General features: G+C 43.8%; 1 non-coding gene across 1 annotated transcript; it reads left to right on the top strand.

Annotated features, from left to right (window-relative positions):
* The first annotated feature begins 705 nt into the window (after positions 1-705).
* LOC114234230 (small nucleolar RNA SNORA42/SNORA80 family) lies at positions 706-842 on the top strand. Its single transcript, XR_003620419.2, has one exon. It is a non-coding gene; the product is annotated as a small nucleolar RNA SNORA42/SNORA80 family (small nucleolar RNA).
* The last annotated feature ends 8063 nt before the right edge of the window (positions 843-8905 follow it).

Below are 8905 nucleotides of genomic sequence, written 5' to 3'. Positions count from 1 at the left end.
TACATATGTGCACTTTTCCCCTCCCATTGACCCCTTATAGGCCCCTTCCCACTTCCCCAGCCCTCCTAGTTCACACTGTTTCAAAGAAAGTTTAAAATTTTTATTCTGAACAATTTCCCCTAAAAGCAAATTCCTTACATTTGAACTATTCTTACTTTTGATTTTTCATTATAACACATACTAATGAGCCTAAGAGAACATTTGAAGAAATCAGAAAACTGGGGGAAATATCACCTCTAATTCTTTCTCCCAAAGGAAAACACTGTTAACATTTTGGTATTTTTATATTTCCTTTTAATCCTTTTCTATGACTGTTTTTTTTAATAATTTTCTTTGTGACTGTAGATGACCATTTTTATTTAAATTTATATGTTTCACTTAATATTATCCTGTAAACATTTTCAAAGTAATTACAAACACTCCATATAATTGCCTCACTGATCACATAGTTCACTAGCATTTGGGTTGTTTACTCTTTTTTTCTATTTATAAATAGTATTATGGCAGAACTTTGTGTTTAGCTTTTCACATGTTTCAAATTATTTCCTTAGAATTCACCCCTGGAAATGGATTTTCTAGAGCCTAAAATAGTACCTTTCTAAGACCTTTTATCCAAAGCCTGTCTCTTTTCCAGAATCAGAGTTCAAGGAGCTTAACACGTCTGAACTGGCTCGCCTTAGGTCATTTAGAATAGCTCCTCCCAGAGCAAGACAATGGATTTATGCTGGGCCCTTCTCTGGGGGCCTCTCATAGTGCATCCATGCCAGGGTAAACTGCAGCCTTGAACCATTGGCCAGCTTCCTTACCTGTGGGCTGGGAGCAATGAAGGGGGTTGTATGGTGTAAAAACTACATAGCTCCTCCCACAATTGGGTCAGAGTTGGTCTATTGCTCCCCCCAAACTGTAGAGAGAAGGTATGTTTCCAGGGCATGGCTCTGCCAGGCGCCACTGGATTCAGACGCCTGTCAGCTCAGGGGCCTTTCCCAAGGGCTCTCTACACCCAACCGCTGCTCCCGTCTAATGATACCCCTCAGACTGAGTTCATGTCCCTTTCTCTACCTTCCCAGTGAGAAGCACAGTTTGGGTGTACTTAGGTCATTCCGTCAGATTCCTTAAAGGAGCAGAGCTATAAGCTCATCAGTAAGTCTCTAAATGCTTAGTGCAGCAATTCCAACAAAGTTGTGCAGTCCTCATTGGAAAATAAGAATATTAATGCCTATTTGGAAGAAATATGTGAGTATAAATGCATAAAATGTATTAAGTATAGTGTCTGCCCCATATCAGCCTGTCTACAGACCTGAGTGCCCTTCCTTCTTTTCCTCCCGGGGCTTATCTTTCGCCCTAGGGCAGACAGGATGAAAGACGAAAAGGGAAGAAGAGGTAAATATTCAGGAAACAAACAAATACTGTAGAAATCATGACTTCCAAGTGTATTTTGTGAGGCAGCAACATTTAGAGAATGTAATTAGAGAGGCACTTATCCCAAACCTTGCTTTCACTTGGACTGCCACCACACCTGGGAATCTTACTGTTTGAGTCCTTCTTCTAAGCCAGTTGTTCTCAACCTTTCTAATGCCGCGACCCTTTAATACAGTTCCTCATGTTGTGGTGACCCCCAGCCATAAAATTATTTTCGTTGCTACTTCATAACCGTAATTTTGCTACTGTTATGAATCGTAATGTAAAGATCTGTGTTTTCCGATGGTCTTAGGCGACCCTGCTAGCGGTTCTCAACCTGTAGAGAACCGCTGCTGTAGAGCCTAAGACCATCGGAAAACACAGATATTTACATTACGATTCATAACAGTAGCAACATTACAGTTATGAAGTAGCAACGAAAATAATTTTATGGCTGGGGGTCACCACAACATGAGGAACTGTATTAAAGGGTCGCGGCATTAGAAAGGTTGAGAACCACTGTAAATCTAAGCTAAAGAAGTCTGAATCATTTCCTTCCTCATAGTTTTGTCTAGGTTAGTGTTTTTCCAAATACACCTGGTATATGAGAATCACCTGATATATTAGGGCAAGCAAAGCCAGATGCTGTGACAAACAGTCTCCAAATCTCAGTTGCTTAACAGCATAGAGATGTAGTTGTTGCTTATTTCATAGTTCATTGTGCATTAGCAGGTTGTAAAGGGTGATCTTCCCATCCTTTCCACTTAGTGCCTCTGCAATCATGCACAGCCTCAGAGCCTGATGGATCCTCTGTATCCAGCTGACAGATAACAGGAGGAGAAAAGACAATGTAGAAGACTGAAGTAGATTTAGAGACTAAAACTAGAAGTGACATATATCACTTTTGCCTACATTCTGTAAGTCAGGACTCAATTACACAGTCCCACACAGCTGCTCTATGTAAAAGGAAAAGGAAACAATTTTGGTGATCTCATTGCACACCCTGGGATGCTTGTAAATATACAGATTTCGGTGCACACGTTTGTAACATACTTGTAAATATATATATTCAGTAGGTCTGGATATATCATATGATATGATAGACATAATAATATATATAATATCCCCACAACATGTATACACACTTTGAATGATTATAAAATCAGTATTTATTAGAATACAGTTCATTTTCAAAATTAAAAAGAATCTACAAAAATGAATAATTTTTTTGTCAATGCCTATTTTCAAATTGATGACTATCCTGGCACTGTTAACGATATGAAGTAATGGAAATGCAAACATCAAGAATAATTTTGGGCCCAGCCGGTGTGGCCCAGTGGTTGAGCATTGAGCGATGAACCATGAGGTCACTGTTCAATTCTCAGTCAGGGTACATGTCCTGGTTTCAGGCTTGATCAATAATTCTCTCTCATCATTGATGTTTTTATCTCTCCCTCTCCCTTCCTCTCTGAAATCTATAAAAATATATATTTTAAAAAAAGAATAATTTTGTTTGGTATTTGTACGCCCTCAATTCACTATCCATTGCTAGTTTTGTACTATAAACTTTATCTTTTATGTATCCCCATAAAGAAGTCTAGTGGATAAATTTTCTTTGTTCAAAGCTTAGTCTGGCTTCACCCATTATTTTAAATCAGTCAAACCTAAAAAGGAGTAAAAATTAAATGAGTTATCAGCTGTTAAAGTGTGTATACATTTTTAGGGGACACAGGGTATTCAAAAAAAAAACAACGTATACACACTTTGAATAATTATAAAGGCAGTGTTTGTACTTCAACTGCATTTTCAAACTTCCAGTAACATTTTAGGATGAATTTCCTTTGTTCAAAGCTTAGTCTGGCTGAAAAGAAAGAAACATCAATTGAGCTATCAGCTGTTAAAGTGTATATACATGTTTTGGAGACAGTATATGTATATATCTATATAATGGACTATATATGTAAGGCACCATATATAACATACCACATACACACACACACACACACACACACACACACACACAAAGAGAAATATGCAAATTGACCATACCTCCACAATACCCACAAGCCAATCAGGAGTGAGTATGTAAATTAACCCAACAAAGGTGGCAGGTTAATTTGCATATGCAGGCAGAGAGTGAAGACTGAAGACTGAAGACAACTGAAGACTGAAGAATGAAGAGGCTTGACTTCTCTGCTGTAGCCAGAGCCGAGAAGCCTCGAGGCTTGGCTTCTCCCCTGTGGCCAGAGTGGAGAAGCCAAGCTCTGCTGTAGCCAGAGCCGAGAAGCCTCGAGGCTTGGCTTCTCCGCTGTGGCCAGAGTGAAGGCCTGGGTCCCGGGTGCCAGAGTAAAACCAGTGCTGGCAGCCAGGGGAAGGAAGGCCTATTGCACGAATCTTCGTGCAATGGGCCTCTAGTATATATATAAAGGCAGTGACCGTAATGACTGAAGGCTCAACTGAACACCGGAAGTCAGTCCTGCAGTCAGTGCTGGGTTGCCGTGGTGACCCAGCACTGACTGCTGAGGGGGCTGCAGATCAGGCCCGGAGAGAGGCCTGGAGAGAGAAGCAGGGTCTGATCCATAGCCTCCATGGAAGCTGTTGATCAGCCCTTGCCTCTCTCTTTCTCTCCAGTCCTCCGCGGGGGCTGCTGATCAGCCCCGCCTCTCTGATCAGGCCCAGAGATGCTGACTGGCATAGAAACTGACCAATTAGAACCAAATCTGGGTGAACTGTGAGGAGCCAATGGCTGCCTAAGAGGCAGAGCTTTTGACACTGACTGGCATAGAAACCGACCAATCAGAACCTAATCTGGGTGAACTGTGAAGGCAGAACCTAAGGTGGGGGCTGAGGGGGGCAGTTTAAGGCAGTTGGGGGCAAGATCAGGTCGGCAGGGGAGGGCAGTTGGCAGGGGAGGGCAGTTACGGGCGATCAGGCAGGCAGGCAGAGGCAGTTAGGGGTGATCAGGCAGGCAGACAGGTGAGTGGTTAGGAGCCAGCAGACCCAGATTGTGAGAGGAATGTCTGATTGGAGAGGGTGCAGGATGGGCTGAGGGAACCCCCCCACCATGTACGAATTTTGTGCACTGGGCCACTAGTGTATGTGTGTATATATATATATATATATATATATATATATATATATATATATATATATGTGTGTGTGTGTGTGTGTGTGTGTGTATATATATACACACATATATATACATATATACACATATATATGTATGTATGTATATATGTGTGTGTGTGTGTGTGTGTATGTATATACATATATATATATATATATATATATATATATATATATACACACATTGTCCTAAAAACATGTATAGACACACTTTGAATAATTATAAAGGCAGTCTTTATTAAAATGCATTTAAATTTCAAAATTGAGTTATCAGCTATTTGTGTGTATACAGTTTTGGGAAAAAATATATATTACATATACACATATACATATACACATATTTGATACTGCCCAGACCAACTGATAAGAATCTCTGGAGCCTAGGAATGTGGAGTTTTAACAGATATTTTAATGAGCACTGAAACTGAAGCACTGGCCCAGAGATGGCTTTGATGGTTCCTGTGCAGGGTAATACCTCTTTCCCAAGGGCAGCCCCATCATTGATCTTACCTTAGATACCAGGTTGGGTACCCAGAGTATTTCTACAAATCTTTCAGAAGCTACAACAACTGGAATGGTTTCCCCTCAACATCCAGAGTGCAACATCCCATTAAGAGTATGGGTAATATGGCATTTGCCATGTCCTTTCTCGGCAGTTTTATTCTTACGTGGGGGATATTGTAGAGTTACACTGAGTGACACAACTAGGAACCAGCCTACACAACCCAAATCTATTTGCTTTGGGAACATTGTTAAGGTCACTGTTCAAGCCATCATTTTACCTGGACCCGGGTGAGGCTGGGTCCCATGCCCGGGTGAGGCCACGCGCCCCTGGGTCTGGGAGAGGTCACGCACCCCTGGGTCCAGGTGAGGCCATGTGTCCCTGGATCCAGGTGAGGCTGGGTCCCGGGTCCGGGTGAGGCCACGCGCCCCTGGGTCTGGGAGAGGCCACACGCCCCTGGGTCTGGGTGAGGCCATGTGTCCCTGGATCCGGGTGAGGTCTCGTGCACCTGGGTCCGGGTGAGGCCACGCGCCCCTGGGTCTGGGAGAGGCCACGTGCCCCTGGGTCTGGGTGAGGCCACGTGCCCCTGAGTCCGGGTGAAGCCGTGCCCCTGGGTCCGGCCGAGACCAAACCAGAGGGAGTCGGACCTACGTTACCACCATTTGTCCACCATCCAGAGCTGAGGGGTCAGTGCTGACATGTACACATAAGGAACTGGTGGACATTGAAATTGGGTCTCAAAAGAACTGTTGGTACAGAAAGAAACTCACTACAGACTGATTCATTTGCCTGTCAGCATAACTATTATTGCTCGTCTCACATTCAGTTCTTATAAGTATATCTCTAGGGACACATGATCTCACTCATCTAGGGGAAATGATGAACAACATAGACTGATGAACAAGAACAGAACCAGAAACAAGGAGGCATCGATCGGACTATCGGGCCTCAGAGGGAGGATAGGGGAGGTTGGGGGGAGGGGGGAGAGATCAACCAAAGGACTTGTGTACATGCATATGAGCCTATCCAACGGTTAAGTTCAACAGGGGGTTGGGGCATCCGTGGGGAGGGGTGTGGGATGGGAATGGGGGGATGAGGACAAATATGTGACACCTTAATCAATAAAGAAATTAAAAATAAATAAATAAATAAATAAATAAAATAAATAAATAAAGCCATCATTTTATGGGGACACGTGGAAGAAATCTCTCTTAGCTTTCAGTGTCATACATAGTTGTTTTTCTATGAGAAATCAGTTTACATGTATCTTACACTCTGAAACATGACATTTATTGTGTTTCTCCTTTGCATTGGCTGCTGGGAAGCTTGGAGCCAGTACTTTAGACCATCTCTCGCAAGTGTACAGAACTTAATCCCAGCTCTATCTTATTTTTTATGTTAAACCCAAATATTCTCATTTACTTTTTTCTTATCTTGTTAAGTATACGTATTTGCATATGCTATTTGATATCTATTTTGAATGAGCAGGTTGTGGAAATATGTTTATAATTGTTATGATTTATGACAGAAATAGTGGTCCTTGGTCTTTTGACCATGTTTTAACACAAGGGAAATGTTCCCCACAAATGACAGCATGAAGCTTGGTCACTCATTTAACCCCATGCCAACAGAGTTTCTTCAGGGACCTCAGAATAGATTCACTAATTAAAAGCAGATGTACTGGTTCAAGATCACCCTGTCCCTGACCTCATTTCTTTTCCTGAGATGGAATCACCCTATGCTGGGCCCAGAAATAGTACAGAAGCTAAATACTATCAGGGAGCAGAGTTTTGAGTAAATAGCCTTGGCGCTGGTAAATCTTGCTCTGTCCAAACTTTCCCTAAATAATGTTTACATCAAATGGTGGAAAGAAAGCTAGAAAAAATTTGGGTACCTTTAAGACATTATGTGACTATTACTTAGTAAAATTTGCCCACACTGAATTTAATAAGTAATGGAAGAGGTTGAGAGAAAGATATCCAAATATCCTTTCAATGAACTAAATTTACTTTTTAATTAAACTTATTGGGGTCACATTGGTCAGCATGAACATATAGGTTTCAGGTGTGGCTTTCTATGTTACAAGATCTGTATATTGCACAATGGGCCCCCCATCCAAAGTAATTAACTAAAATTGAGCAACTGTTTATGTTCTAGGCACTGTGCTAGTGGCTTTCACATGTTATTTCAATTTTACACACACACACACACACACACACACACACACACACACACACACGAAATAAGCACACTCTCTGGGTGGGAGGTATTAAAAGGGTGTGGCCGCATTTCTTTTAGCAGGCCCTGACAATGGTCATTGCTTTGAGGGAGGTTGCCTCAAGAGCCATGGCCTTTTCCTTCAGCACCAAGGCCAGCGCACCCGACTTGTCTAGGGTCTTGGAGCCTTCCTCCTTGGGATACTTTCAGGCCTATAACTGCAATAAAGAAATGTTCTTTGTAAATGAAACACACCTTCCTAATTCTTCAAATGCATTTTATAGATTGCTCTTCATGGCGTGGTCTCTGGTATCAGCAGGAAAATTTTTTGACAACGAGAGATGAAAATGGTCAATTTATTGGATCCCTGCTCCCTTTGAACACAGGCGTACACACACACACACACACACACACACACACACACACACACACACACACTGCCAGATGGGCTACATGTTGGTTGAGTTCCGCTAGTGTCATTCTCAGCACCTCTTTGCGCGAGGAAGCTGTTGGGAAGAGTATTCCTTGTTTCCTGTCCCTACAAGGAGACAGACGCCTGTTCACGGACTGGAAAGGGAGGCGGGAGAGGTGCTCAAGGCTCTAAACTCTGGTTCTCTAGTGTTTGTTCTTCTAACAGCTTTTTAATCCCTGAGTTTTGTATATAATATTTTCATGCCATGGATGAGGAAATTGAGAGGTTAAGCTACTCGTCCAAAATAAAACAGCGAGTCAGTGACGAAGGCGAACGCAAAACCTAGATTTCCATCCTCTCTTTCTGCTGGTTTTTCCTCAGTAAGATGCAGTACCTATTATATTTGCCCAACTGTCTCCAGGATCCACAACTCTGTACCCCTCCCTCCGGCCCAATGATCTGAAAACCAAAAGAGTAGAAAATCGAAAATGAGATGGAGGTCGGAGGAACATGAGGCAGCGGGTGGCTGCCGCTTCCTTTTTAAGAAGCTAAAAATCCCCTCTGGTCTTTCTCGGCGACAGCCCCTGGCCTGCAGCGCGGTTCCTGGCCTCGCCAAGGTTCCGCACAATCTGGGCGCCTCCAGCTGCCCTTTCTCCTCCGAGTCTCCAGGCGCAGAGCGCAGCGCCAAAGTGGGGGAGAGGGGTGATGCCCGTACGGATGCTGCTGCCGGCGCCGCCCCGGGCGCACTGCCCCGGGCGCTGCTTACTCTCGCTCAGCCGGAGCGCTGCCGGTTCCTGAGCGCAGCGGGCGGCGCGGAGGCCAACGGGCAGCCAGGGAGCCGCGGGGCCTGTACGGAGTGCCGAGCGATGGCTTCCCTCCGCCAGCTCCCTCCGCGTTAGCATCGGTGCCAGGGAGAAGCTCGGGCCCCTCCTCAACCCCTCCCCAAGCCCACCCGGGCCAGCTTCCATCTGATTAGAATGACAGTAGCTCTCAAGTCATCCATTATGAGAGAAATTTTAGGCTTAAAAGAAAAACAGGGTCCCACTGTAATGGTGAGTTGTAATAAATGCAAACTTCTGGTGCCGTCCGCTGCAGTATGTAAGACAGTAAAAAATGTGTCTCGTCCACACGCACCCCCTCCCCAAGCCCATTGTGAAGTCAGTCTCTAACAAAGGGGACGTGTGAATATTCAACACCGAGTCTTTCAGTCGTATTTTCCGGAATCCCCCCGCCCGAGTCGCCTCCCTTCC

Source organism: Eptesicus fuscus, chromosome 2 (genome assembly GCF_027574615.1).
Source record: "Eptesicus fuscus isolate TK198812 chromosome 2, DD_ASM_mEF_20220401, whole genome shotgun sequence".
In the NCBI taxonomy this organism is placed as follows: domain Eukaryota; kingdom Metazoa; phylum Chordata; class Mammalia; order Chiroptera; family Vespertilionidae; genus Eptesicus; species Eptesicus fuscus.
Note: the sequence above shows the minus strand (reverse complement) of the source record. Positions and strands in the feature narration are given on the sequence as shown.